This window comes from Schistocerca gregaria, unplaced genomic scaffold (genome assembly GCF_023897955.1).
Source record: "Schistocerca gregaria isolate iqSchGreg1 unplaced genomic scaffold, iqSchGreg1.2 ptg000359l, whole genome shotgun sequence".
NCBI lineage: Eukaryota > Metazoa > Arthropoda > Insecta > Orthoptera > Acrididae > Schistocerca > Schistocerca gregaria.
In genome coordinates, this window is record NW_026061817.1 from 164,313 (window position 1) to 189,450 (window position 25,138).

The window sequence follows — 25,138 nt, forward strand, 5'->3', positions numbered from 1 at the left end:
TACCTGGCTTTCACTCAACAGGTCCGGCTTCGATTCCCGGTACCGGAAAGGAACTATTTGCGCACACAACGCTCCATGTTTTGGTCTTCGAACTGTCGTTGGTCGCCCTTCTTCCTTGGCTTCAACCGAACGCAATCGGGGAAAGCAGGCACGTGATGCAGTTACTGTCAGCACCGGAATAAAGGGAGAAGAGGCACTGGTCCGCTGTTGGGCTGCTACCAGCGTCAGTGAGTAGTCGGTGCAGTCGCCAGTAGCGCCAGAAGCCTACACACACCTTCCACTTAATCACGTTGCTTGAAACCGCTCCAACCACAACATGCGAAAGCCCGGATAGCTCAGTCGGTAGAGCATTAGGCTTTTAACCTAAGGGTCCAGGGTTCGAGTCCCTGTCCGGGCGAAGATTTTAACGCTTCCATAATGGCTCGTCTCGTAGCGATAGTAGCCCTGTCGTAATCAGTGCACGGTTTTACGTTTAATGTCGGCATTCTGCGCAGACGCAACCGGTTGGGTTTTTCACGATTCAAGGGGCACCTGTTGGACAAGCAGTCGTGGCCCAGTGGTTATGGCGTCTGACTAGAAATCAGATTCCCACTGGGAGCGTAGGTTCGAGTCCTACCGACTGCGTCGGATTTTTCTTTTCTTGTTTTGGAAGAAGAAGCAGAAAATATCGCGTTTTGGTACCTCGCCACACCTCACCTCTCACAGCCGTTTATAGTGCCTGTCCTTTAGATAAGGGCGATTTCCAAGCGTCAGCTTTCGCGTCAGCCGAGCAAAGTCGGGACAAGTCGGGACATACTACAGGATGGTGCAACGACGAAAAAAGAAAAAAACCTTAATTTAACAGCAGGAGCCCACATAATGATACGGAAAAATTAGCGCCACTTGCGGTGGCCGGGAATCGTACCCGGATCAACTGCTTGGAAGGCAACTATGCTCAACAGTACAACACCACCGCACTGCCGCTGCTCGCAACGCCGCGCTGTGTCGGCTTCCCGCCCGCCCACAGCGGCCCACGGCTATAGGAGCTGCAGGCGCATTACGAGGTAGGAGGGTGCATCCACACGCATTCGGGCAGCGCCTCCAAGCACGCTACGTCTTTGGGCAAGACTCGTCGCCGCTGACGCAAGGTTACTCACACGATAGTGATGAACGGTCGTTTTAAGGCAGTGTAGTGGGGGACTTCGCGAGTTTAGCCCCTTTTTCGACGTCGCTGGGTGGCAATCCCAGTTTCTCTGCCGACAGCTGCTTGGAAAGCACGGGTAGCTTGTCGAGCATCTGTAGTTGAGTGGTTTGTGACTCAGTAGTGCAGTAGGCAGCGCCTAAGTCTCATAATCTTAAGGTATGCCGGCACGATTCCCGGTCGATGCATTATTTTGCTCTTGTGGCAACAATGCTGCCGCGCGGATTGCTCGCTTGAGATGGGTCAGCCTCAGGACCTTATAGCTGTATAGCTGCGGCTGCAGTTTAATCTAGAGAGTCGGGACAGCACGTGTAGCAAGACAACAGATTCTTCAGAAAGCGCAAACTGTCTATCTCTAATATGTGAGACTTACCGAGTTTCGTACGTGTAGCAAGACAATAGATCCTTCAGAAAGCGCAAACTGTCTTTCTCTAAAATGTGAGACTTAGCGAGTTTCCTTCGAGGACGTCTCCGGCGTGCCTCGGTAGCGCAGTAGGCAGCGCGTAAGTCTCATAATCTTAAGGTCGTGAGTTCGATCCTCACCCGGAGCATTTAATTTTCTGTACATCATTGCTGCATTAAGGGCGTTGCTGTTGCTAGGGAACGAACTTAACTGTTGTCCGTTATCGACACGGAGTCAACGCCTCAGCGTCAAAATGTTTACTTCCAATTATGACGACGTAACAACTTTGATATTTCTCCTCCGTGTTACAAACAAAATGCGATGCACACAGCAATGGACAGTCAATTTTGAAGTGTGCGCCATGCCGGTCTGTAGGCGCGGATATGATCGCAAGCAGAGAACAGCACTGAGTCCAGATTCAGCACAAAATACAATAAGAGACGGAGTAAATCTCACCGCTGTAGAGCAAGTCCTGTGTGGTCTAGTGGCTAGGATACCTGGCTTTCACTCAACAGGTCCGGCTTCGATTCCCGGTACCGGAACAGAACTATTTGCGCACACAACGCTCCATGTTTTGGTCTTCGAACTGTCGTTGGTCGCCCTTCTTCCTTGGCTTCAACCGAACGCAATCGGGGAAAGCAGGCACGTGATGCAGTTACTGTCAGCACCGGAATAAAGGGAGAAGAGGCACTGGTCCGCTGTTGGGCTGCTACCAGCGTCAGTGAGTAGTCGGTGCAGTCGCCAGTAGCGCCAGAAGCCTACACACACCTTCCACTTAATCACGTTGCTTGAAACCGCTCCAACCACAACAAGCGAAAGCCCGGATAGCTCAGTCGGTAGAGCATTAGGCTTTTAACCTAAGGGTCCAGGGTTCGAGTCCCTGTCCGGGCGAAGATTTTAACGCTTCCATAATGGCTCGTCTCGTAGCGATAGTAGCCCTGTCGTAATCAGTGCACGGTTTTACGTTTAATGTCGGCATTCTGCGCAGACGCAACCGGTTGGGTTTTTCACGATTCGAGGGGCACCTGTTGGACAAGCAGTCGTGGCCCAGTGGTTAAGGCGTCTGACTAGAAATCAGATTCCCACTGGGAGCGTAGGTTCGAGTCCTACCGACTGCGTCGGATTTTTCTTTTCTTGTTTTGGAAGAAGAAGCAGAAAATATCGCGTTTTGGTACCTCGCCACACCTCACCTCTCACAGCCGTTTATAGTGCCTGTCCTTTAGATAAGGGCGATTTCCAAGCGTCAGCTTTCGCGTCAGCCGAGCAAAGTCGGGACAAGTCGGGACATACTACAGGATGGTGCAACGACGAAAAAAGAAAAAAACCTTAATTTAACAGCAGGAGCCCACATAATGATACGGAAAAATTAGCGCCACTTGCGGTGGCCGGGAATCGTACCCGGATCAACTGCTTGGAAGGCAACTATGCTCAACAGTACAACACCACCGCACTGCCGCTGCTCGCAACGCCGCGCTGTGTCGGCTTCCCGCCCGCCCACAGCGGCCCACGGCTATAGGAGCTGCAGGCGCATTACGAGGTAGGAGGGTGCATCCACACGCATTCGGGCAGCGCCTCCAAGCACGCTACGTCTTTGGGCAAGACTCGTCGCCGCTGACGCAAGGTTACTCACACGATAGTGATGAACGGTCGTTTTAAGGCAGTGTAGTGGGGGACTTCGCGAGTTTAGCCCCTTTTTCGACGTCGCTGGGTGGCAATCCCAGTTTCTCTGCCGACAGCTGCTTGGAAAGCACGGGTAGCTTGTCGAGCATCTGTAGTTGAGTGGTTTGTGACTCAGTAGTGCAGTAGGCAGCGCCTAAGTCTCATAATCTTAAGGTATGCCGGCACGATTCCCGGTCGATGCATTATTTTGCTCTTGTGGCAACAATGCTGCCGCGCGGATTGCTCGCTTGAGATGGGTCAGCCTCAGGACCTTATAGCTGTATAGCTGCGGCTGCAGTTTAATCTAGAGAGTCGGGACAGCACGTGTAGCAAGACAACAGATTCTTCAGAAAGCGCAAACTGTCTATCTCTAATATGTGAGACTTACCGAGTTTCGTACGTGTAGCAAGACAATAGATCCTTCAGAAAGCGCAAACTGTCTTTCTCTAAAATGTGAGACTTAGCGAGTTTCCTTCGAGGACGTCTCCGGCGTGCCTCGGTAGCGCAGTAGGCAGCGCGTAAGTCTCATAATCTTAAGGTCGTGAGTTCGATCCTCACCCGGAGCATTTAATTTTCTGTACATCATTGCTGCATTAAGGGCGTTGCTGTTGCTAGGGAACGAACTTAACTGTTGTCCGTTATCGACACGGAGTCAACGCCTCAGCGTCAAAATGTTTACTTCCAATTATGACGACGTAACAACTTTGATATTTCTCCTCCGTGTTACAAACAAAATGCGATGCACACAGCAATGGACAGTCAATTTTGAAGTGTGCGCCATGCCGGTCTGTAGGCGCGGATATGATCGCAAGCAGAGAACAGCACTGAGTCCAGATTCAGCACAAAATACAATAAGAGACGGAGTAAATCTCACCGCTGTAGAGCAAGTCCTGTGTGGTCTAGTGGCTAGGATACCTGGCTTTCACTCAACAGGTCCGGCTTCGATTCCCGGTACCGGAACAGAACTATTTGCGCACACAACGCTCCATGTTTTGGTCTTCGAACTGTCGTTGGTCGCCCTTCTTCCTTGGCTTCAACCGAACGCAATCGGGGAAAGCAGGCACGTGATGCAGTTACTGTCAGCACCGGAATAAAGGGAGAAGAGGCACTGGTCCGCTGTTGGGCTGCTACCAGCGTCAGTGAGTAGTCGGTGCAGTCGCCAGTAGCGCCAGAAGCCTACACACACCTTCCACTTAATCACGTTGCTTGAAACCGCTCCAACCACAACAAGCGAAAGCCCGGATAGCTCAGTCGGTAGAGCATTAGGCTTTTAACCTAAGGGTCCAGGGTTCGAGTCCCTGTCCGGGCGAAGATTTTAACGCTTCCATAATGGCTCGTCTCGTAGCGATAGTAGCCCTGTCGTAATCAGTGCACGGTTTTACGTTTAATGTCGGCATTCTGCGCAGACGCAACCGGTTGGGTTTTTCACGATTCGAGGGGCACCTGTTGGACAAGCAGTCGTGGCCCAGTGGTTAAGGCGTCTGACTAGAAATCAGATTCCCACTGGGAGCGTAGGTTCGAGTCCTACCGACTGCGTCGGATTTTTCTTTTCTTGTTTTGGAAGAAGAAGCAGAAAATATCGCGTTTTGGTACCTCGCCACACCTCACCTCTCACAGCCGTTTATAGTGCCTGTCCTTTAGATAAGGGCGATTTCCAAGCGTCAGCTTTCGCGTCAGCCGAGCAAAGTCGGGACAAGTCGGGACATACTACAGGATGGTGCAACGACGAAAAAAGAAAAAAACCTTAATTTAACAGCAGGAGCCCACATAATGATACGGAAAAATTAGCGCCACTTGCGGTGGCCGGGAATCGTACCCGGATCAACTGCTTGGAAGGCAACTATGCTCAACAGTACAACACCACCGCACTGCCGCTGCTCGCAACGCCGCGCTGTGTCGGCTTCCCGCCCGCCCACAGCGGCCCACGGCTATAGGAGCTGCAGGCGCATTACGAGGTAGGAGGGTGCATCCACACGCATTCGGGCAGCGCCTCCAAGCACGCTACGTCTTTGGGCAAGACTCGTCGCCGCTGACGCAAGGTTACTCACACGATAGTGATGAACGGTCGTTTTAAGGCAGTGTAGTGGGGGACTTCGCGAGTTTAGCCCCTTTTTCGACGTCGCTGGGTGGCAATCCCAGTTTCTCTGCCGACAGCTGCTTGGAAAGCACGGGTAGCTTGTCGAGCATCTGTAGTTGAGTGGTTTGTGACTCAGTAGTGCAGTAGGCAGCGCCTAAGTCTCATAATCTTAAGGTATGCCGGCACGATTCCCGGTCGATGCATTATTTTGCTCTTGTGGCAACAATGCTGCCGCGCGGATTGCTCGCTTGAGATGGGTCAGCCTCAGGACCTTATAGCTGTATAGCTGCGGCTGCAGTTTAATCTAGAGAGTCGGGACAGCACGTGTAGCAAGACAACAGATTCTTCAGAAAGCGCAAACTGTCTATCTCTAATATGTGAGACTTACCGAGTTTCGTACGTGTAGCAAGACAATAGATCCTTCAGAAAGCGCAAACTGTCTTTCTCTAAAATGTGAGACTTAGCGAGTTTCCTTCGAGGACGTCTCCGGCGTGCCTCGGTAGCGCAGTAGGCAGCGCGTAAGTCTCATAATCTTAAGGTCGTGAGTTCGATCCTCACCCGGAGCATTTAATTTTCTGTACATCATTGCTGCATTAAGGGCGTTGCTGTTGCTAGGGAACGAACTTAACTGTTGTCCGTTATCGACACGGAGTCAACGCCTCAGCGTCAAAATGTTTACTTCCAATTATGACGACGTAACAACTTTGATATTTCTCCTCCGTGTTACAAACAAAATGCGATGCACACAGCAATGGACAGTCAATTTTGAAGTGTGCGCCATGCCGGTCTGTAGGCGCGGATATGATCGCAAGCAGAGAACAGCACTGAGTCCAGATTCAGCACAAAATACAATAAGAGACGGAGTAAATCTCACCGCTGTAGAGCAAGTCCTGTGTGGTCTAGTGGCTAGGATACCTGGCTTTCACTCAACAGGTCCGGCTTCGATTCCCGGTACCGGAACAGAACTATTTGCGCACACAACGCTCCATGTTTTGGTCTTCGAACTGTCGTTGGTCGCCCTTCTTCCTTGGCTTCAACCGAACGCAATCGGGGAAAGCAGGCACGTGATGCAGTTACTGTCAGCACCGGAATAAAGGGAGAAGAGGCACTGGTCCGCTGTTGGGCTGCTACCAGCGTCAGTGAGTAGTCGGTGCAGTCGCCAGTAGCGCCAGAAGCCTACACACACCTTCCACTTAATCACGTTGCTTGAAACCGCTCCAACCACAACAAGCGAAAGCCCGGATAGCTCAGTCGGTAGAGCATTAGGCTTTTAACCTAAGGGTCCAGGGTTCGAGTCCCTGTCCGGGCGAAGATTTTAACGCTTCCATAATGGCTCGTCTCGTAGCGATAGTAGCCCTGTCGTAATCAGTGCACGGTTTTACGTTTAATGTCGGCATTCTGCGCAGACGCAACCGGTTGGGTTTCTCACGATTCGAGGGGCACCTGTTGGACAAGCAGTCGTGGCCCAGTGGTTAAGGCGTCTGACTAGAAATCAGATTCCCACTGGGAGCGTAGGTTCGAGTCCTACCGACTGCGTCGGATTTTTCTTTTCTTGTTTTGGAAGAAGAAGCAGAAAATATCGCGTTTTGGTACCTCGCCACACCTCACCTCTCACAGCCGTTTATAGTGCCTGTCCTTTAGATAAGGGCGATTTCCAAGCGTCAGCTTTCGCGTCAGCCGAGCAAAGTCGGGACAAGTCGGGACATACTACAGGATGGTGCAACGACGAAAAAAGAAAAAAACCTTAATTTAACAGCAGGAGCCCACATAATGATACGGAAAAATTAGCGCCACTTGCGGTGGCCGGGAATCGTACCCGGATCAACTGCTTGGAAGGCAACTATGCTCAACAGTACAACACCACCGCACTGCCGCTGCTCGCAACGCCGCGCTGTGTCGGCTTCCCGCCCGCCCACAGCGGCCCACGGCTATAGGAGCTGCAGGCGCATTACGAGGTAGGAGGGTGCATCCACACGCATTCGGGCAGCGCCTCCAAGCACGCTACGTCTTTGGGCAAGACTCGTCGCCGCTGACGCAAGGTTACTCACACGATAGTGATGAACGGTCGTTTTAAGGCAGTGTAGTGGGGGACTTCGCGAGTTTAGCCCCTTTTTCGACGTCGCTGGGTGGCAATCCCAGTTTCCCTGCCGACAGCTGCTTGGAAAGCACGGGTAGCTTGTCGAGCATCTGTAGTTGAGTGGTTTGTGACTCAGTAGTGCAGTAGGCAGCGCCTAAGTCTCATAATCTTAAGGTATGCCGGCACGATTCCCGGTCGATGCATTATTTTGCTCTTGTGGCAACAATGCTGCCGCGCGGATTGCTCGCTTGAGATGGGTCAGCCTCAGGACCTTATAGCTGTATAGCTGCGGCTGCAGTTTAATCTAGAGAGTCGGGACAGCACGTGTAGCAAGACAACAGATTCTTCAGAAAGCGCAAACTGTCTATCTCTAATATGTGAGACTTACCGAGTTTCGTACGTGTAGCAAGACAATAGATCCTTCAGAAAGCGCAAACTGTCTTTCTCTAAAATGTGAGACTTAGCGAGTTTCCTTCGAGGACGTCTCCGGCGTGCCTCGGTAGCGCAGTAGGCAGCGGGTAAGTCTCATAATCTTAAGGTCGTGAGTTCGATCCTCACCCGGGGCATTTAATTTTCTGTACATCATGGCTGCATTAAGGGCGTTGCTGTTGCTAGGGAACGAACTTAACTGTTATCCGTTATCCACACGGAGTCCACGCCTCAGCGTCAAAATGTTTACTTCCAATTATGACGACGTAACAACTTTGATATTTCTTCTCCGTGTTACAAACAAAATGCGATGCACACAGCAATGGACAGTCAATTTTGAACTGTGCGCCATGCCGGTCTGTAGGCGCGGATATGATCGCAAGCAGAGAACAGCACTGAGTCCAGATTCAGCACAAAATACAATAAGAGACGGAGTAAATCTCACCGCTGTAGAGCAAGTCCTGTGTGGTCTAGTGGCTAGGATACCTGGCTTTCACTCAACAGGTCCGGCTTCGATTCCCGGTACCGGAAAGGAACTATTTGCGCACACAACGCTCCATGTTTTGGTCTTCGAACTGTCGTTGGTCGCCCTTCTTCCTTGGCTTCAACCGAACGCAATCGGGGAAAGCAGGCACGTGATGCAGTTACTGTCAGCACCGGAATAAAGGGAGAAGAGGCACTGGTCCGCTGTTGGGCTGCTACCAGCGTCAGTGAGTAGTCGGTGCAGTCGCCAGTAGCGCCAGAAGCCTACACACACCTTCCACTTAATCACGTTGCTTGAAACCGCTCCAACCACAACAAGCGAAAGCCCGGATAGCTCAGTCGGTAGAGCATTAGGCTTTTAACCTAAGGGTCCAGGGTTCGAGTCCCTGTCCGGGCGAAGATTTTAACGCTTCCATAATGGCTCGTCTCGTAGCGATAGTAGCCCTGTCGTAATCAGTGCACGGTGTTACGTTTAATGTCGGCATTCTGCGCAGACGCAACCGGTTGGGTTTTTCACGATTCGAGGGGCACCTGTTGGACAAGCAGTCGTGGCCCAGTGGTTAAGGCGTCTGACTAGAAATCAGATTCCCACTGGGAGCGTAGGTTCGAGTCCTACCGACTGCGTCGGATTTTTCTTTTCTTGTTTTGGAAGAAGAAGCAGAAAATATCGCGTTTTGGTACCTCGCCACACCTCACCTCTCACAGCCGTTTATAGTGCCTGTCCTTTAGATAAGGGCGATTTCCAAGCGTCAGCTTTCGCGTCAGCCGAGCAAAGTCGGGACAAGTCGGGACATACTACAGGATGGTGCAACGACGAAAAAAGAAAAAAACCTTAATTTAACAGCAGGAGCCCACATAATGATACGGAAAAATTAGCGCCACTTGCGGTGGCCGGGAATCGTACCCGGATCAACTGCTTGGAAGGCAACTATGCTCAACAGTACAACACCACCGCACTGCCGCTGCTCGCAACGCCGCGCTGTGTCGGCTTCCCGCCCGCCCACAGCGGCCCACGGCTATAGGAGCTGCAGGCGCATTACGAGGTAGGAGGGTGCATCCACACGCATTCGGGCAGCGCCTCCAAGCACGCTACGTCTTTGGGCAAGACTCGTCGCCGCTGACGCAAGGTTACTCACACGATAGTGATGAACGGTCGTTTTAAGGCAGTGTAGTGGGGGACTTCGCGAGTTTAGCCCCTTTTTCGACGTCGCTGGGTGGCAATCCCAGTTTCCCTGCCGACAGCTGCTTGGAAAGCACGGGTAGCTTGTCGAGCATCTGTAGTTGAGTGGTTTGTGACTCAGTAGTGCAGTAGGCAGCGCCTAAGTCTCATAATCTTAAGGTATGCCGGCACGATTCCCGGTCGATGCATTATTTTGCTCTTGTGGCAACAATGCTGCCGCGCGGATTGCTCGCTTGAGATGGGTCAGCCTCAGGACCTTATAGCTGTATAGCTGCGGCTGCAGTTTAATCTAGAGAGTCGGGACAGCACGTGTAGCAAGACAACAGATTCTTCAGAAAGCGCAAACTGTCTATCTCTAATATGTGAGACTTACCGAGTTTCGTACGTGTAGCAAGACAATAGATCCTTCAGAAAGCGCAAACTGTCTTTCTCTAAAATGTGAGACTTAGCGAGTTTCCTTCGAGGTCGTCTCCGGCGTGCCTCGGTAGCGCAGTAGGCAGCGCGTAAGTCTCATAATCTTAAGGTCGTGAGTTTGATCCTCACCCGGGGCATTTAATTTTCTGTACATCATGGCTGCATTAAGGGCGTTGCTGTTGCTAGGGAACGAACTTAACTGTTGTCCGTTATCCACACGGAGTCCACGCCTCAGCGTCAAAATGTTTACTTCCAATTATGACGACGTAACAACTTTGATATTTCTTCTCCGTGTTACAAACAAAATCCGATGCACACAGCAATGGACAGTCAATTTTGAACTGTGCGCCATGCCGGTCTGTAGGCGCGGATTTGATCGCAAGCAGAGAACAGCACTGAGTCCAGATTCAGCACAAAATACAATAAGAGACGGAGTAGATCTCACCGCTGTAGAACAAGTCCTGTGTGGTCTAGTGGCTAGGATACCTGGCTTTCACTCAACAGGTCCGGCTTCGATTCCCGGTACCGGAAAGGAACTATTTGCGCACACAACGCTCCATGTTTTGGTCTTCGAACTGTCGTTGGTCGCCCTTCTTCCTTGGCTTCAACCGAACGCAATCGGGGAAAGCAGGCACGTGATGCAGTTACTGTCAGCACCGGAATAAAGGGAGAAGAGGCACTGGTCCGCTGTTGGGCTGCTACCAGCGTCAGTGAGTAGTCGGTGCAGTCGCCAGTAGCGCCAGAAGCCTACACACACCTTCCACTTAATCACGTTGCTTGAAACCGCTCCAACCACAACAAGCGAAAGCCCGGATAGCTCAGTCGGTAGAGCATTAGGCTTTTAACCTAAGGGTCCAGGGTTCGAGTCCCTGTCCGGGCGAAGATTTTAACGCTTCCATAATGGCTCGTCTCGTAGCGATAGTAGCCCTGTCGTAATCAGTGCACGGTTTTACGTTTAATGTCGGCATTCTGCGCAGACGCAACCGGTTGGGTTTTTCACGATTCGAGGGGCACCTGTTGGACAAGCAGTCGTGGCCCAGTGGTTAAGGCGTCTGACTAGAAATCAGATTCCCACTGGGAGCGTAGGTTCGAGTCCTACCGACTGCGTCGGATTTTTCTTTTCTTGTTTTGGAAGAAGAAGCAGAAAATATCGCGTTTTGGTACCTCGCCACACCTCACCTCTCACAGCCGTTTATAGTGCCTCTCCTTTAGATAAGGGCGATTTCCAAGCGTCAGCTTTCGCGTCAGCCGAGCAAAGTCGGGACAAGTCGGGACATACTACAGGATGGTGCAACGACGAAAAAAAAAAAACCTTAATTTAACAGCAGGAGCCCACATAATGATACGGAAAAATTAGCGCCACTTGCGGTGGCCGGGAATCGTACCCGGATCAACTGCTTGGAAGGCAACTATGCTCAACAGTACAACACCACCGCACTGCCGCTGCTCGCAACGCCGCGCTGTGTCGGCTTCCCGCCCGCCCACAGCGGCCCACGGCTATAGGAGCTGCAGGCGCATTACGAGGTAGGAGGGTGCATCCACACGCATTCGGGCAGCGCCTCCAAGCACGCTACGTCTTTGGGCAAGACTCGTCGCCGCTGACGCAAGGTTACTCACACGATAGTGATGAACGGTCGTTTTAAGGCAGTGTAGTGGGGGACTTCGCGAGTTTAGCCCCTTTTTCGACGTCGCTGGGTGGCAATCCCAGTTTCCCTGCCGACAGCTGCTTGGAAAGCACGGGTAGCTTGTCGAGCATCTGTAGTTGAGTGGTTTGTGACTCAGTAGTGCAGTAGGCAGCGCCTAAGTCTCATAATCTTAAGGTATGCCGGCACGATTCCCGGTCGATGCATTATTTTGCTCTTGTGGCAACAATGCTGCCGCGCGGATTGCTCGCTTGAGATGGGTCAGCCTCAGGACCTTATAGCTGTATAGCTGCGGCTGCAGTTTAATCTAGAGAGTCGGGACAGCACGTGTAGCAAGACAACAGATTCTTCAGAAAGCGCAAACTGTCTATCTCTAATATGTGAGACTTACCGAGTTTCGTACGTGTAGCAAGACAATAGATCCTTCAGAAAGCGCAAACTGTCTTTCTCTAAAATGTGAGACTTGGCGAGTTTCCTTCGAGGTCGTCTCCGGCGTGCCTCGGTAGCGCAGTAGGCAGCGCGTAAGTCTCATAATCTTAAGGTCGTGAGTTTGATCCTCACCCGGGGCATTCAATTTTCTGTACATCATGGCTGCATTAAGGGCGTTGCTGTTGCTAGGGAACGAACTTAACTGTTGTCCGTTATCCACACGGAGTCCACGCCTCAGCGTCAAAATGTTTACTTCCAATTATGACGACGTAACAACTTTGATATTTCTTCTCCGTGTTACAAACAAAATGCGATGCACACAGCAATGGACAGTCAATTTTGAACTGTGCGCCATGCCGGTCTGTAGGCGCGGATTTGATCGCAAGCAGAGAACAGCACTGAGTCCAGATTCAGCACAAAATACAATAAGAGACGGAGTAGATCTCACCGCTGTAGAGCAAGTCCTGTGTGGTCTAGTGGCTAGGATACCTGGCTTTCACTCAACAGGTCCGGCTTCGATTCCCGGTACCGGAAAGGAACTATTTGCGCACACAACGCTCCATGTTTTCATGTTTTGGTCTTCGAACTGTCGTTGGTCGCCCTTCTTCCTTGGCTTCAACCGAACGCAATCGGGGAAAGCAGGCACGTGATGCAGTTACTGTCAGCACCGGAATAAAGGGAGAAGAGGCACTGGTCCGCTGTTGGGCTGCTACCAGCGTCAGTGAGTAGTCGGTGCAGTCGCCAGTAGCGCCAGAAGCCTACACACACCTTCCACTTAATCACGTTGCTTGAAATCGCTCCAACCACAACAAGCGAAAGCCCGGATAGCTCAGTCGGTAGAGCATTAGGCTTTTAACCTAAGGGTCCAGGGTTCGAGTCCCTGTCCGGGCGAAGATTTTAACGCTTCCATAATGGCTCGTCTCGTAGCGATAGTAGCCCTGTCGTAATCAGTGCACGGTTTTACGTTTAATGTCGGCATTCTGCGCAGACGCAACCGGTTGGGTTTTTCACGATTCGAGGGGCACCTGTTGGACAAGCAGTCGTGGCCCAGTGGTTAAGGCGTCTGACTAGAAATCAGATTCCCACTGGGAGCGTAGGTTCGAGTCCTACCGACTGCGTCGGATTTTTCTTTTCTTGTTTTGGAAGAAGAAGCAGAAAATATCGCGTTTTGGTACCTCGCCACACCTCACCTCTCACAGCCGTTTATAGTGCCTGTCCTTTAGATAAGGGCGATTTCCAAGCGTCAGCTTTCGCGTCAGCCGAGCATAGTCGGGACAAGTCGGGACATACTACAGGATGGTGCAACGACGAAAAAAAAAAAACCTTAATTTAACAGCAGGAGCCCACATAATGATACGGAAAAATTAGCGCCACTTGCGGTGGCCGGGAATCGTACCCGGATCAACTGCTTGGAAGGCAACTATGCTCAACAGTACAACACCACCGCACTGCCGCTGCTCGCAACGCCGCGCTGTGTCGGCTTCCCGCCCGCCCACAGCGGCCCACGGCTATAGGAGCTGCAGGCGCATTACGAGGTAGGAGGGTGCATCCACACGCATTCGGGCAGCGCCTCCAAGCACGCTACGTCTTTGGGCAAGACTCGTCGCCGCTGACGCAAGGTTACTCACACGATAGTGATGAACGGTCGTTTTAAGGCAGTGTAGTGGGGGACTTCGCGAGTTTAGCCCCTTTTTCGACGTCGCTGGGTGGCAATCCCAGTTTCCCTGCCGACAGCTGCTTGGAAAGCACGGGTAGCTTGTCGAGCATCTGTAGTTGAGTGGTTTGTGACTCAGTAGTGCAGTAGGCAGCGCCTAAGTCTCATAATCTTAAGGTATGCCGGCACGATTCCCGGTCGATGCATTATTTTGCTCTTGTGGCAACAATGCTGCCGCGCGGATTGCTCGCTTGAGATGGGTCAGCCTCAGGACCTTATAGCTGTATAGCTGCGGCTGCAGTTTAATCTAGAGAGTCGGGACAGCACGTGTAGCAAGACAACAGATTCTTCAGAAAGCGCAAACTGTCTATCTCTAATATGTGAGACTTACCGAGTTTCGTACGTGTAGCAAGACAATAGATCCTTCAGAAAGCGCAAACTGTCTTTCTCTAAAATGTGAGACTTGGCGAGTTTCCTTCGAGGTCGTCTCCGGCGTGCCTCGGTAGCGCAGTAGGCAGCGCGTAAGTCTCATAATCTTAAGGTCGTGAGTTTGATCCTCACCCGGGGCATTCAATTTTCTGTACATCATGGCTGCATTAAGGGCGTTGCTGTTGCTAGGGAACGAACTTAACTGTTGTCCGTTATCCACACGGAGTCCACGCCTCAGCGTCAAAATGTTTACTTCCAATTATGACGACGTAACAACTTTGATATTTCTTCTCCGTGTTACAAACAAAATGCGATGCACACAGCAATGGACAGTCAATTTTGAACTGTGCGCCATGCCGGTCTGTAGGCGCGGATTTGATCGCAAGCAGAGAACAGCACTGAGTCCAGATTCAGCACAAAATACAATAAGAGACGGAGTAGATCTCACCGCTGTAGAGCAAGTCCTGTGTGGTCTAGTGGCTAGGATACCTGGCTTTCACTCAACAGGTCCGGCTTCGATTCCCGGTACCGGAAAGGAACTATTTGCGCACACAACGCTCCATGTTTTGGTCTTCGAACTGTCGTTGGTCGCCCTTCTTCCTTGGCTTCAACCGAACGCAATCGGGGAAAGCAGGCACGTGATGCAGTTACTGTCAGCACCGGAATAAAGGGAGAAGAGGCACTGGTCCGCTGTTGGGCTGCTACCAGCGTCAGTGAGTAGTCGGTGCAGTCGCCAGTAGCGCCAGAAGCCTACACACACCTTCCACTTAATCACGTTGCTTGAAACCGCTCCAACCACAACAAGCGAAAGCCCGGATAGCTCAGTCGGTAGAGCATTAGGCTTTTAACCTAAGGGTCCAGGGTTCGAGTACCTGTCCGGTCGAAGATTTTAACGCTTCCATAATGGCTCGTCTCGTAGCGATAGTAGCCCTGTCGTAATCAGTGCACGGTTTTACGTTTCCTGTCGGCATTCTGCGCAGACGCAACCGGTTGGGTTTTTCACGATTCGAGGGGCACCTGTTGGACAAGCAGTCGTGGCCGAGTGGTTAAGGCGTCTGACTAGAAATCGGATTCCCTCTGGGAGCGTAGGTTCGAGTCCTACCGACTGCGTCGGATTTTTCTTTTCTTGTTTTGGAAGAAGAAGCAGAAAATATCGCGTTTTGGTACCTCGCCACACCTCACCTCTCACAGCCGTTTATAGTGCCTGTCCTTTAGATAAGGGCGATTTCCAAGCGTCAGCTTTCGCGTCAGCCGAGCAAAGTCGGGACAAGTCGGGACATACTACAGGATGGTGCAACGACGAAAAAAAAAAAAAAACCTTAATTTAACAGCAGGAGCCCACATAATGATACGGAAAAATTAGCGCCACTTGCGGTGGCCGGGAATCGTACCCGGATCAACTGCTTGGAAGGCAACTATGCTCAACAGTACAACACCACCGCACTGCCGCTGCTCGCAACGCCGCGCTGTGTCGGCTTCCCGCCCGCCCACAGCGGCCCACGGCTATAGGAGCTGCAGGCGCATTACGAGGTAGGAGGGTGCATCCACACGCATTCGGGCAGCGCCTCCAAGCACGCTACGTCTTTGGGCAAGACTCGTCGCCGCTGACGCAAGGTTACTCACACGATAGTGATGAACGGTCGTTTTAAGGCAGTGTAGTGGGGGACTTCGCGAGTTTAGCCCCTTTTTCGACGTCGCTGGGTGGCAATCCCAGTTTCCCTGCCGACAGCTGCTTGGAAAGCACGGGTAGCTTGTCGAGCATCTGTAGTTGAGTGGTTTGTGACTCAGTAGTGCAGTAGGCAGCGCCTAAGTCTCATAATCTTAAGGTATGCCGGCACGATTCCCGGTCGATGCATTATTTTGCTCTTGTGGCAACAATGCTGCCGCGCGGATTGCTCGCTTGAGATGGGTCAGCCTCAGGACCTTATAGCTGTATAGCTGCGGCTGCAGTTTAATCTAGAGAGTCGGGACAGCACGTGTAGCAAGACAACAGATTCTTCAGAAAGCGCAAACTGTCTATCTCTAATATGTGAGACTTACCGAGTTTCGTACGTGTAGCAAGACAATAGATCCTTCAGAAAGCGCAAACTGTCTTTCTCTAAAATGTGAGACTTAGCGAGTTTCCTTCGAGGACGTCTCCGGCGTGCCTCGGTAGCGCAGTAGGCAGCGCGTAAGTCTCACAATATTAAGGTCGTGAGTTCGATCCTCACCTGGGGCATTTAATTTTCTGTACATCATGGCTGCATTAAGGGCGTTGCTGTTCCTAGGGAACGAACTTAACTGTTGTCCGTTATCCACACGGAGTCCACGCCTCAGCGTCAAAATGTTTACTTCCAATTATGACGACGTAACAACTTTGATATTTCTCCTCCGTGTTACAAACAAAATGCGATGCACACAGCAATGGACAGTCAATTTTGAACTGTGCGCCATGCCGGTCTGTAGGCGCGGATATGATCGCAAGCAGAGAACAGCACTGAGTCCAGATTCAGCACAAAATACAATAAGAGACGGAGTAAATCTCACCGCTGTAGAGCAAGTCCTGTGTGGTCTAGTGGCTAGGATACCTGGCTTTCACTCAACAGGTCCGGCTTCGATTCCCGGTACCGGAACGGAACTATTTGCGCACACAACGCTCCATGTTTTGGTCTTCGAACTGTCGTTGGTCGCCCTTCTTCCTTGGCTTCAACCGAACGCAATCGGGGAAAGCAGGCACGTGATGCAGTTACTGTCAGCACCGGAATAAAGGGAGAAGAGGCACTGGTCCGCTGTTGGGCTGCTACCAGCGTCAGTGAGTAGTCGGTGCAGTCGCCAGTAGCGCCAGAAGCCTACACACACCTTCCACTTAATCACGTTGCTTGAAACCGCTCCAACCACAACAAGCGAAAGCCCGGATAGCTCAGTCGGTAGAGCATTAGGCTTTTAACCTAAGGGTCCAGGGTTCGAGTCCCTGTCCGGGCGAAGATTTTAACGCTTCCATAATGGCTCGTCTCGTAGCGATAGTAGCCCTGTCGTAATCAGTGCACGGTTTTACGTTTCCTGTCGCCATTCTGCGCAGACGCAACCGGTTGGGTTTTTCACGATTCGAGGGGCACCTGTTGGACAAGCAGTCGTGGCCGAGTGGTTAAGGCGTCTGACTAGAAATCAGATTCCCTCTGGGAGCGTAGGTTCGAGTCCTACCGACTGCGTCGGATTTTTCTTTTCTTGTTTTGGAAGAAGAAGCAGAAAATATCGCGTTTTGGTACCTCGCCACACCTCACCTCTCACAGCCGTTTATAGTGCCTGTCCTTTAGATAAGGGCGATTTCCAAGCGTCAGCTTTCGCGTCAGCCGAGCAAAGTCGGGACAAGTCGGTACATACTACAGGATGGTGCAACGACGAAAAAAAAAAAAACCTTAATTTAACAGCAGGAGCCCACATAATGATACGGAAAAATTAGCGCCACTTGCGGTGGCCGGGAATCGTACCCGGATCAACTGCTTGGAAGGCAACTATGCTCAACAGTACAACACCACCGCACTGCCGCTACTCGCAACGCCGCGCTGTGTCGGCTTCCCGCCCGCCCACAGCGGCCCACGGCTATAGGAGCTGCAGGCGCATTACGAGGTAGGAGGGTGCATCCACACGCATTCGGGCAGCGCCTCCAAGCACGCTACGTCTTTGGGCAAGACTCGTCGCCGCTGACGCAAGGTTACTCACACGATAGTGATGAACGGTCGTTTTAAGGCAGTGTAGTGGGGGACTTCGCGAGTTTAGCCCCTTTTTCGACGTCGCTGGGTGGCAATCCCAGTTTCCCTGCCGACAGCTGCTTGGAAAGCACGGGTAGCTTGTCGAGCATCTGTAGTTGAGTGGTTTGTGACTCAGTAGTGCAGTAGGCAGCGCCTAAGTCTCATAATCTTAAGGTATGCCGGCACGATTCCCGGTCGATGCATTATTTTGCTCTTGTGGCAACAATGCTGCCGCGCGGATTGCTCGCTTGAGATGGGTCAGCCTCAGGACCTTATAGCTGTATAGCTGCGGCTGCAGTTTAATCTAGAGAGTCGGGACAGCACGTGTAGCAAGACAACAGATTCTTCAGAAAGCGCAAACTGTCTATCTCTAATATGTGAGACTTACCGAGTTTCGTACGTGTAGCAAGACAATAGATCCTTCAGAAAGCGCAAACTGTCTTTCTCTAAAATGTGAGACTTAGCGAGTTTCCTTCGAGGACGTCTCTCGGCGTGCCTCGGTAGCGCAGTAGGCAGCGCGTAAGTCTCATAATCTTAAAGTCGTGAGTTCGATCCTCACCTGGGGCATTTAATTTTCTGTACATCATGGCTGCATTAAGGGCGTTGCTGTTCCTAGGGAACGAACTTAACTGTTGTCCGTTATCCACACGGAGTCCACGCCTCAGCGTCAAAATGTTTACTTCCAATTATGACGACGTAACAACTTTGATATTTCTCCTCCGTGTTACAAACAAAATGCGATGCACACAGCAATGGACAGTCAATTTTGAACTGTGCGCCATGCCGGTCTGTAGGCGCGGATATGATCGCAAGCAGAGAACAGCACTGAGTCCAGATTCAGCACAAAATACAATAAGAGACGGAGTAAATCTCACCGCTGTAGAGCAAGTCCTGTGTGGTCTAGTGGCTAGGATACCTGGCTTTCACTCAACAGGTCCGGCTTCGATTCCCGGTACCGGAACGGAACTATTTGCGCACACAACGCTCCATGTTTTGGTCTTCGAACTGTCGTTGGTCGCCCTTCTTCCTTGGCTTCAACCGAACGCAATCGGGGAAAGCAGGCACGTGATGCAGTTACTGTCAGCACCGGAATAAAGGGAGAAGAGGCACTGGTCCGCTGTTGGGCTGCTACCAGCGTCAGTGAGTAGTCGGTGCAGTCGCCAGTAGCGCCAGAAGCCTACACACACCTTCCACTTAATCACGTTGCTTGAAACCGCTCCAACCACAACAAGCGAAAGCCCGGATAGCTCAGTCGGTAGAGCATTAGGCTTTTAACCTAACGGTCCAGGGTTCGAGTCCCTGTCCGGGCGAAGATTTTAACGCTTCCATAATGGCTCGTCTCGTAGCGATAGTAGCCCTGTCGTAATCAGTGCACGGTTTTACGTTTCCTGTCGGCATTCTGCGCAGACGCAACCGGTTGGGTTTTTCACGATTCGAGGGGCACCTGTTGGACAAGCAGTCGTGGCCGAGTGGTTAAGGCGTCTGACTAGAAATCAGATTCCCTCTGGGAGCGTAGGTTCGAGTCCTACCGACTGCGTCGGATTTTTCTTTTCTTGTTTTGGAAGAAGAAGCAGAAAATATCGCGTTTTGGTACCTCGCCACACCTCACCTCTCACAGCCGTTTATAGTGCCTGTCCTTTAGATAAGGGCGATTTCCAAGCGTCAGCTTTCGCGTCAGCCGAGCAAAGTCGGGACAAGTCGGTACATACTACAGGATGGTGCAACGACGAAAAAAAAAAAAACCTTAATTTAACAGCAGGAGCCCACATAATGATACGGAAAAATTAGCGCCACTTGCGGTGGCCGGGAATCGTACCCGGATCAACTGCTTGGAAGGCAACTATGCTCAACAGTACAACACCACCGCACTGCCGCTACTCGCAACGCCGCGCTGTGTCGGCTTCCCGCCCGCCCACAGCGGCCCACGGCTATAGGAGCTGCAGGCGCATTACGAGGTAGGAGGGTGCATCCACACGCATTCGGGCAGCGCCTCCAAGCACGCTACGTCTTTGGGCAAGACTCGTCGCCGCTGACGCAAGGTTACTCACACGATAGTGATGAACGGTCGTTTTAAGGCAGTGTAGTGGGGGACTTCGCGAGTTTAGCCCCTTTTTCGACGTCGCTGGGTGGCAATCCCAGTTTCCCTGCCGACAGCTGCTTGGAAAGCACGGGTAGCTTGTCGAGCATCTGTAGTTGAGTGGTTTGTGACTCAGTAGTGCAGTAGGCAGCGCCTAAGTCTCATAATCTTAAGGTATGCCGGCACGATTCCCGGTCGATGCATTATTTTGCTCTTGTGGCAACAATGCTGCCGCGCGGATTGCTCGCTTGAGATGGGTCAGCCTCAGGACCTTATAGCTGTATAGCTGCGGCTGCAGTTTAATCTAGAGAGTCGGGACAGCACGTGTAGCAAGACAACAGATTCTTCAGAAAGCGCAAACTGTCTATCTCTAATATGTGAGACTTACCGAGTTTCGTACGTGTAGCAAGACAATAGATCCTTCAGAAAGCGCAAACTGTCTTTCTCTAAAATGTGAGACTTAGCGAGTTTCCTTCGAGGACGTCTCTCGGCGTGCCTCGGTAGCGCAGTAGGCAGCGCGTAAGTCTCATAATCTTAAAGTCGTGAGTTCGATCCTCACCTGGGGCATTTAATTTTCTGTACATCATGGCTGCATTAAGGGCGTTGCTGTTCCTAGGGAACGAACTTAACTGTTGTCCGTTATCCACACGGAGTCCACGCCTCAGCGTCAAAATGTTTACTTCCAATTATGACGACGTAACAACTTTGATATTTCTCCTCCGTGTTACAAACAAAATGCGATGCACACAGCAATGGACAGTCAATTTTGAACTGTGCGCCATGCCGGTCTGTAGGCGCGGATATGATCGCAAGCAGAGAACAGCACTGAGTCCAGATTCAGCACAAAATACAATAAGAGACGGAGTAAATCTCACCGCTGTAGAGCAAGTCCTGTGTGGTCTAGTGGCTAGGATACCTGGCTTTCACTCAACAGGTCCGGCTTCGATTCCCGGTACCGGAACGGAACTATTTGCGCACACAACGCTCCATGTTTTGGTCTTCGAACTGTCGTTGGTCGCCCTTCTTCCTTGGCTTCAACCGAACGCAATCGGGGAAAGCAGGCACGTGATGCAGTTACTGTCAGCACCGGAATAAAGGGAGAAGAGGCACTGGTCCGCTGTTGGGCTGCTACCAGCGTCAGTGAGTAGTCGGTGCAGTCGCCAGTAGCGCCAGAAGCCTACACACACCTTCCACTTAATCACGTTGCTTGAAACCGCTCCAACCACAACAAGCGAAAGCCCGAATAGCTCAGTCGGTAGAGCATTAGGCTTTTAACCTAAGGGTCCAGGGTTCGAGTCCCTGTCCGGGCGAAGATTTTAACGCTTCCATAATGGCTCGTCTCGTAGCGATAGTAGCCCTGTCGTAATCAGTGCACGGTTTTACGTTTCCTGTCGGCATTCTGCGCAGACGCAACCGGTTGGGTTTTTCACGATTCGAGGGGCACCTGTTGGACAAGCAGTCGTGGCCGAGTGGTTAAGGCGTCTGACTAGAAATCAGATTCCCTCTGGGAGCGTAGGTTCGAGTCCTACCGACTGCGTCGGATTTTTCTTTTCTTGTTTTGGAAGAAGAAGCAGAAAATATCGCGTTTTGGTACCTCGCCACACCTCACCTCTCACAGCCGTTTATAGTGCCTGTCCTTTAGATAAGGGCGATTTCCAAGCGTCAGCTTTCGCGTCAGCCGAGCAAAGTCGGGACAAGTCGGGACATACTACAGGATGGTGCAACGACGAAAAAAAAAAAAACCTTAATTTAACAGCAGGAGCCCACATAATGATACGGAAAAATTAGCGCCACTTGCGGTGGCCGGGAATCGTACCCGGATCAACTGCTTGGAAGGCAACTATGCTCAACAGTACAACACCACCGCACTGCCGCTACTCGCAACGCCGCGCTGTGTCGGCTTCCCGCCCGCCCACAGCGGCCCACGGCTATAGGAGCTGCAGGCGCATTACGAGGTAGGAGGGTGCATCCACACGCATTCGGGCAGCGCCTCCAAGCACGCTACGTCTTTGGGCAAGACTCGTCGCCGCTGACGCAAGGTTACTCACACGATAGTGATGAACGGTCGTTTTAAGGCAGTGTAGTGGGGGACTTCGCGAGTTTAGCCCCTTTTTCGACGTCGCTGGGTGGCAATCCCAGTTTCCCTGCCGACAGCTGCTTGGAAAGCACGGGTAGCTTGTCGAGCATCTGTAGTTGAGTGGTTTGTGACTCAGTAGTGCAGTAGGCAGCGCCTAAGTCTCATAATCTTAAGGTATGCCGGCACGATTCCCGGTCGATGCATTATTTTGCTCTTGTGGCAACAATGCTGCCGCGCGGATTGCTCGCTTGAGATGGGTCAGCCTCAGGACCTTATAGCTGTATAGCTGCGGCTGCAGTTTAATCTAGAGAGTCGGGACAGCACGTGTAGCAAGACAACAGATTCTTCAGAAAGCGCAAACTGTCTATCTCTAATATGTGAGACTTACCGAGTTTCGTACGTGTAGCAAGACAATAGATCCTTCAGAAAGCGCAAACTGTCTTTCTCTAAAATGTGAGACTTGGCGAGTTTCCTTCGAGGTCGTCTCCGGCGTGCCTCGGTAGCGCAGTAGGCAGCGCGTAAGTCTCATAATCTTAAGGTCGTGAGTTTGATCCTCACCCGGGGCATTCAATTTTCTGTACATCATGGCTGCATTAAGGGCGTTGCTGTTGCTAGGGAACGAACTTAACTGTTGTCCGTTATCCACACGGAGTCCACGCCTCAGCGTCAAAATGTTTACTTCCAATTATGACGACGTAACAACTTTGATATTTCTTCTCCGTGTTACAAACAAAATGCGATGCACACAGCAATGGACAGTCAATTTTGAACTGTGCGCCATGCCGGTCTGTAGGCGCGGATTTGATCGCAAGCAGAGAACAGCACTGAGTCCAGATTCAGCACAAAATACAATAAGAGACGGAGTAGATCTCACCGCTGTAGAGCAAGTCCTGTGTGGTCTAGTGGCTAGGATACCTGGCTTTCACTCAACAGGTCCGGCTTCGATTCCCGGTACCGGAAAGGAACTATTTGCGCACACAACGCTCCATGTTTTGGTCTTCGAACTGTCGTTGGTCGCCCTTCTTCCTTGGCTTCAACCGAACGCAATCGGGGAAAGCAGGCACGTGATGCAGTTACTGTCAGCACCGGAATAAAGGGAGAAGAGGCACTGGTCCGCTGTTGGGCTGCTACCAGCGTCAGTGAGTAGTCGGTGCAGTCGCCAGTAGCGCCAGAAGCCTACACACACCTTCCACTTAATCACGTTGCTTGAAACCGCTCCAACCACAACAAGCGAAAGCCCGGATAGCTCAGTCGGTAGAGCATTAGGCTTTTAACCTAAGGGTCCAGGGTTCGAGTACCTGTCCGGTCGAAGATTTTAACGCTTCCATAATGGCTCGTCTCGTAGCGATAGTAGCCCTGTCGTAATCAGTGCACGGTTTTACGTTTCCTGTCGGCATTCTGCGCAGACGCAACCGGTTGGGTTTTTCACGATTCGAGGGGCACCTGTTGGACAAGCAGTCGTGGCCGAGTGGTTAAGGCGTCTGACTAGAAATCGGATTCCCTCTGGGAGCGTAGGTTCGAGTCCTACCGACTGCGTCGGATTTTTCTTTTCTTGTTTTGGAAGAAGAAGCAGAAAATATCGCGTTTTGGTACCTCGCCACACCTCACCTCTCACAGCCGTTTATAGTGCCTGTCCTTTAGATAAGGGCGATTTCCAAGCGTCAGCTTTCGCGTCAGCCGAGCAAAGTCGGGACAAGTCGGGACATACTACAGGATGGTGCAACGACGAAAAAAAAAAAAAAACCTTAATTTAACAGCAGGAGCCCACATAATGATACGGAAAAATTAGCGCCACTTGCGGTGGCCGGGAATCGTACCCGGATCAACTGCTTGGAAGGCAACTATGCTCAACAGTACAACACCACCGCACTGCCGCTGCTCGCAACGCCGCGCTGTGTCGGCTTCCCGCCCGCCCACAGCGGCCCACGGCTATAGGAGCTGCAGGCGCATTACGAGGTAGGAGGGTGCATCCACACGCATTCGGGCAGCGCCTCCAAGCACGCTACGTCTTTGGGCAAGACTCGTCGCCGCTGACGCAAGGTTACTCACACGATAGTGATGAACGGTCGTTTTAAGGCAGTGTAGTGGGGGACTTCGCGAGTTTAGCCCCTTTTTCGACGTCGCTGGGTGGCAATCCCAGTTTCCCTGCCGACAGCTGCTTGGAAAGCACGGGTAGCTTGTCGAGCATCTGTAGTTGAGTGGTTTGTGACTCAGTAGTGCAGTAGGCAGCGCCTAAGTCTCATAATCTTAAGGTATGCCGGCACGATTCCCGGTCGATGCATTATTTTGCTCTTGTGGCAACAATGCTGCCGCGCGGATTGCTCGCTTGAGATGGGTCAGCCTCAGGACCTTATAGCTGTATAGCTGCGGCTGCAGTTTAATCTAGAGAGTCGGGACAGCACGTGTAGCAAGACAACAGATTCTTCAGAAAGCGCAAACTGTCTATCTCTAATATGTGAGACTTACCGAGTTTCGTACGTGTAGCAAGACAATAGATCCTTCAGAAAGCGCAAACTGTCTTTCTCTAAAATGTGAGACTTAGCGAGTTTCCTTCGAGGACGTCTCCGGCGTGCCTCGGTAGCGCAGTAGGCAGCGCGTAAGTCTCACAATATTAAGGTCGTGAGTTCGATCCTCACCTGGGGCATTTAATTTTCTGTACATCATGGCTGCATTAAGGGCGTTGCTGTTCCTAGGGAACGAACTTAACTGTTGTCCGTTATCCACACGGAGTCCACGCCTCAGCGTCAAAATGTTTACTTCCAATTATGACGACGTAACAACTTTGATATTTCTCCTCCGTGTTACAAACAAAATGCGATGCACACAGCAATGGACAGTCAATTTTGAACTGTGCGCCATGCCGGTCTGTAGGCGCGGATATGATCGCAAGCAGAGAACAGCACTGAGTCCAGATTCAGCACAAAATACAATAAGAGACGGAGTAAATCTCACCGCTGTAGAGCAAGTCCTGTGTGGTCTAGTGGCTAGGATACCTGGCTTTCACTCAACAGGTCCGGCTTCGATTCCCGGTACCGGAACGGAACTATTTGCGCACACAACGCTCCATGTTTTGGTCTTCGAACTGTCGTTGGTCGCCCTTCTTCCTTGGCTTCAACCGAACGCAATCGGGGAAAGCAGGCACGTGATGCAGTTACTGTCAGCACCGGAATAAAGGGAGAAGAGGCACTGGTCCGCTGTT

At 51.6% G+C, this 25,138-nt stretch overlaps 36 non-coding genes across 36 annotated transcripts; all 36 read left to right on the top strand.

The window, feature by feature from the left end:
• Positions 1 to 324: 324 nt before the first annotated feature.
• Trnak-uuu (transfer RNA lysine (anticodon UUU)) lies at positions 325 to 397 on the top strand. The gene has a single exon. It is a non-coding gene; the product is annotated as a tRNA-Lys (tRNA).
• Positions 398 to 542: 145 nt separating this feature from the next.
• Positions 543 to 624, top strand: Trnas-aga (transfer RNA serine (anticodon AGA)). Its single transcript has one exon. It is a non-coding gene; the product is annotated as a tRNA-Ser (tRNA).
• A 1,034-nt stretch (positions 625 to 1,658) lies between these two features.
• Trnam-cau (transfer RNA methionine (anticodon CAU)) lies at positions 1,659 to 1,731 on the top strand. The gene has a single exon. It is a non-coding gene; the product is annotated as a tRNA-Met (tRNA).
• Positions 1,732 to 2,401: 670 nt separating this feature from the next.
• Trnak-uuu (transfer RNA lysine (anticodon UUU)) lies at positions 2,402 to 2,474 on the top strand. The gene has a single exon. It is a non-coding gene; the product is annotated as a tRNA-Lys (tRNA).
• A 145-nt stretch (positions 2,475 to 2,619) lies between these two features.
• Trnas-aga (transfer RNA serine (anticodon AGA)) lies at positions 2,620 to 2,701 on the top strand. The gene has a single exon. It is a non-coding gene; the product is annotated as a tRNA-Ser (tRNA).
• A 1,034-nt stretch (positions 2,702 to 3,735) lies between these two features.
• On the top strand, positions 3,736 to 3,808 carry Trnam-cau (transfer RNA methionine (anticodon CAU)). Its single transcript has one exon. It is a non-coding gene; the product is annotated as a tRNA-Met (tRNA).
• Positions 3,809 to 4,478: 670 nt separating this feature from the next.
• Trnak-uuu (transfer RNA lysine (anticodon UUU)) lies at positions 4,479 to 4,551 on the top strand. The gene has a single exon. It is a non-coding gene; the product is annotated as a tRNA-Lys (tRNA).
• A 145-nt stretch (positions 4,552 to 4,696) lies between these two features.
• On the top strand, positions 4,697 to 4,778 carry Trnas-aga (transfer RNA serine (anticodon AGA)). Its single transcript has one exon. It is a non-coding gene; the product is annotated as a tRNA-Ser (tRNA).
• Positions 4,779 to 5,812: 1,034 nt separating this feature from the next.
• Positions 5,813 to 5,885, top strand: Trnam-cau (transfer RNA methionine (anticodon CAU)). The gene has a single exon. It is a non-coding gene; the product is annotated as a tRNA-Met (tRNA).
• A 670-nt stretch (positions 5,886 to 6,555) lies between these two features.
• On the top strand, positions 6,556 to 6,628 carry Trnak-uuu (transfer RNA lysine (anticodon UUU)). The gene has a single exon. It is a non-coding gene; the product is annotated as a tRNA-Lys (tRNA).
• A 145-nt stretch (positions 6,629 to 6,773) lies between these two features.
• On the top strand, positions 6,774 to 6,855 carry Trnas-aga (transfer RNA serine (anticodon AGA)). The gene has a single exon. It is a non-coding gene; the product is annotated as a tRNA-Ser (tRNA).
• A 1,034-nt stretch (positions 6,856 to 7,889) lies between these two features.
• Trnam-cau (transfer RNA methionine (anticodon CAU)) lies at positions 7,890 to 7,962 on the top strand. The gene has a single exon. It is a non-coding gene; the product is annotated as a tRNA-Met (tRNA).
• A 670-nt stretch (positions 7,963 to 8,632) lies between these two features.
• On the top strand, positions 8,633 to 8,705 carry Trnak-uuu (transfer RNA lysine (anticodon UUU)). The gene has a single exon. It is a non-coding gene; the product is annotated as a tRNA-Lys (tRNA).
• A 145-nt stretch (positions 8,706 to 8,850) lies between these two features.
• Positions 8,851 to 8,932, top strand: Trnas-aga (transfer RNA serine (anticodon AGA)). The gene has a single exon. It is a non-coding gene; the product is annotated as a tRNA-Ser (tRNA).
• A 1,034-nt stretch (positions 8,933 to 9,966) lies between these two features.
• Positions 9,967 to 10,039, top strand: Trnam-cau (transfer RNA methionine (anticodon CAU)). The gene has a single exon. It is a non-coding gene; the product is annotated as a tRNA-Met (tRNA).
• Positions 10,040 to 10,709: 670 nt separating this feature from the next.
• On the top strand, positions 10,710 to 10,782 carry Trnak-uuu (transfer RNA lysine (anticodon UUU)). Its single transcript has one exon. It is a non-coding gene; the product is annotated as a tRNA-Lys (tRNA).
• Positions 10,783 to 10,927: 145 nt separating this feature from the next.
• Positions 10,928 to 11,009, top strand: Trnas-aga (transfer RNA serine (anticodon AGA)). Its single transcript has one exon. It is a non-coding gene; the product is annotated as a tRNA-Ser (tRNA).
• A 1,032-nt stretch (positions 11,010 to 12,041) lies between these two features.
• Trnam-cau (transfer RNA methionine (anticodon CAU)) lies at positions 12,042 to 12,114 on the top strand. The gene has a single exon. It is a non-coding gene; the product is annotated as a tRNA-Met (tRNA).
• Positions 12,115 to 12,792: 678 nt separating this feature from the next.
• Trnak-uuu (transfer RNA lysine (anticodon UUU)) lies at positions 12,793 to 12,865 on the top strand. The gene has a single exon. It is a non-coding gene; the product is annotated as a tRNA-Lys (tRNA).
• Positions 12,866 to 13,010: 145 nt separating this feature from the next.
• Positions 13,011 to 13,092, top strand: Trnas-aga (transfer RNA serine (anticodon AGA)). The gene has a single exon. It is a non-coding gene; the product is annotated as a tRNA-Ser (tRNA).
• A 1,032-nt stretch (positions 13,093 to 14,124) lies between these two features.
• On the top strand, positions 14,125 to 14,197 carry Trnam-cau (transfer RNA methionine (anticodon CAU)). Its single transcript has one exon. It is a non-coding gene; the product is annotated as a tRNA-Met (tRNA).
• A 670-nt stretch (positions 14,198 to 14,867) lies between these two features.
• Positions 14,868 to 14,940, top strand: Trnak-uuu (transfer RNA lysine (anticodon UUU)). The gene has a single exon. It is a non-coding gene; the product is annotated as a tRNA-Lys (tRNA).
• A 145-nt stretch (positions 14,941 to 15,085) lies between these two features.
• Trnas-aga (transfer RNA serine (anticodon AGA)) lies at positions 15,086 to 15,167 on the top strand. The gene has a single exon. It is a non-coding gene; the product is annotated as a tRNA-Ser (tRNA).
• A 1,035-nt stretch (positions 15,168 to 16,202) lies between these two features.
• Positions 16,203 to 16,275, top strand: Trnav-cac (transfer RNA valine (anticodon CAC)). The gene has a single exon. It is a non-coding gene; the product is annotated as a tRNA-Val (tRNA).
• A 670-nt stretch (positions 16,276 to 16,945) lies between these two features.
• Positions 16,946 to 17,018, top strand: Trnak-uuu (transfer RNA lysine (anticodon UUU)). Its single transcript has one exon. It is a non-coding gene; the product is annotated as a tRNA-Lys (tRNA).
• A 145-nt stretch (positions 17,019 to 17,163) lies between these two features.
• Trnas-aga (transfer RNA serine (anticodon AGA)) lies at positions 17,164 to 17,245 on the top strand. The gene has a single exon. It is a non-coding gene; the product is annotated as a tRNA-Ser (tRNA).
• A 1,034-nt stretch (positions 17,246 to 18,279) lies between these two features.
• Positions 18,280 to 18,352, top strand: Trnam-cau (transfer RNA methionine (anticodon CAU)). The gene has a single exon. It is a non-coding gene; the product is annotated as a tRNA-Met (tRNA).
• Positions 18,353 to 19,022: 670 nt separating this feature from the next.
• Trnak-uuu (transfer RNA lysine (anticodon UUU)) lies at positions 19,023 to 19,095 on the top strand. The gene has a single exon. It is a non-coding gene; the product is annotated as a tRNA-Lys (tRNA).
• A 145-nt stretch (positions 19,096 to 19,240) lies between these two features.
• On the top strand, positions 19,241 to 19,322 carry Trnas-aga (transfer RNA serine (anticodon AGA)). Its single transcript has one exon. It is a non-coding gene; the product is annotated as a tRNA-Ser (tRNA).
• A 1,034-nt stretch (positions 19,323 to 20,356) lies between these two features.
• Positions 20,357 to 20,429, top strand: Trnam-cau (transfer RNA methionine (anticodon CAU)). Its single transcript has one exon. It is a non-coding gene; the product is annotated as a tRNA-Met (tRNA).
• Positions 20,430 to 21,099: 670 nt separating this feature from the next.
• Trnak-uuu (transfer RNA lysine (anticodon UUU)) lies at positions 21,100 to 21,172 on the top strand. Its single transcript has one exon. It is a non-coding gene; the product is annotated as a tRNA-Lys (tRNA).
• Positions 21,173 to 21,317: 145 nt separating this feature from the next.
• On the top strand, positions 21,318 to 21,399 carry Trnas-aga (transfer RNA serine (anticodon AGA)). The gene has a single exon. It is a non-coding gene; the product is annotated as a tRNA-Ser (tRNA).
• A 1,033-nt stretch (positions 21,400 to 22,432) lies between these two features.
• Trnam-cau (transfer RNA methionine (anticodon CAU)) lies at positions 22,433 to 22,505 on the top strand. Its single transcript has one exon. It is a non-coding gene; the product is annotated as a tRNA-Met (tRNA).
• Positions 22,506 to 23,175: 670 nt separating this feature from the next.
• Trnak-uuu (transfer RNA lysine (anticodon UUU)) lies at positions 23,176 to 23,248 on the top strand. The gene has a single exon. It is a non-coding gene; the product is annotated as a tRNA-Lys (tRNA).
• A 145-nt stretch (positions 23,249 to 23,393) lies between these two features.
• On the top strand, positions 23,394 to 23,475 carry Trnas-aga (transfer RNA serine (anticodon AGA)). Its single transcript has one exon. It is a non-coding gene; the product is annotated as a tRNA-Ser (tRNA).
• A 1,035-nt stretch (positions 23,476 to 24,510) lies between these two features.
• Positions 24,511 to 24,583, top strand: Trnav-cac (transfer RNA valine (anticodon CAC)). Its single transcript has one exon. It is a non-coding gene; the product is annotated as a tRNA-Val (tRNA).
• Positions 24,584 to 25,138: the final 555 nt, after the last annotated feature.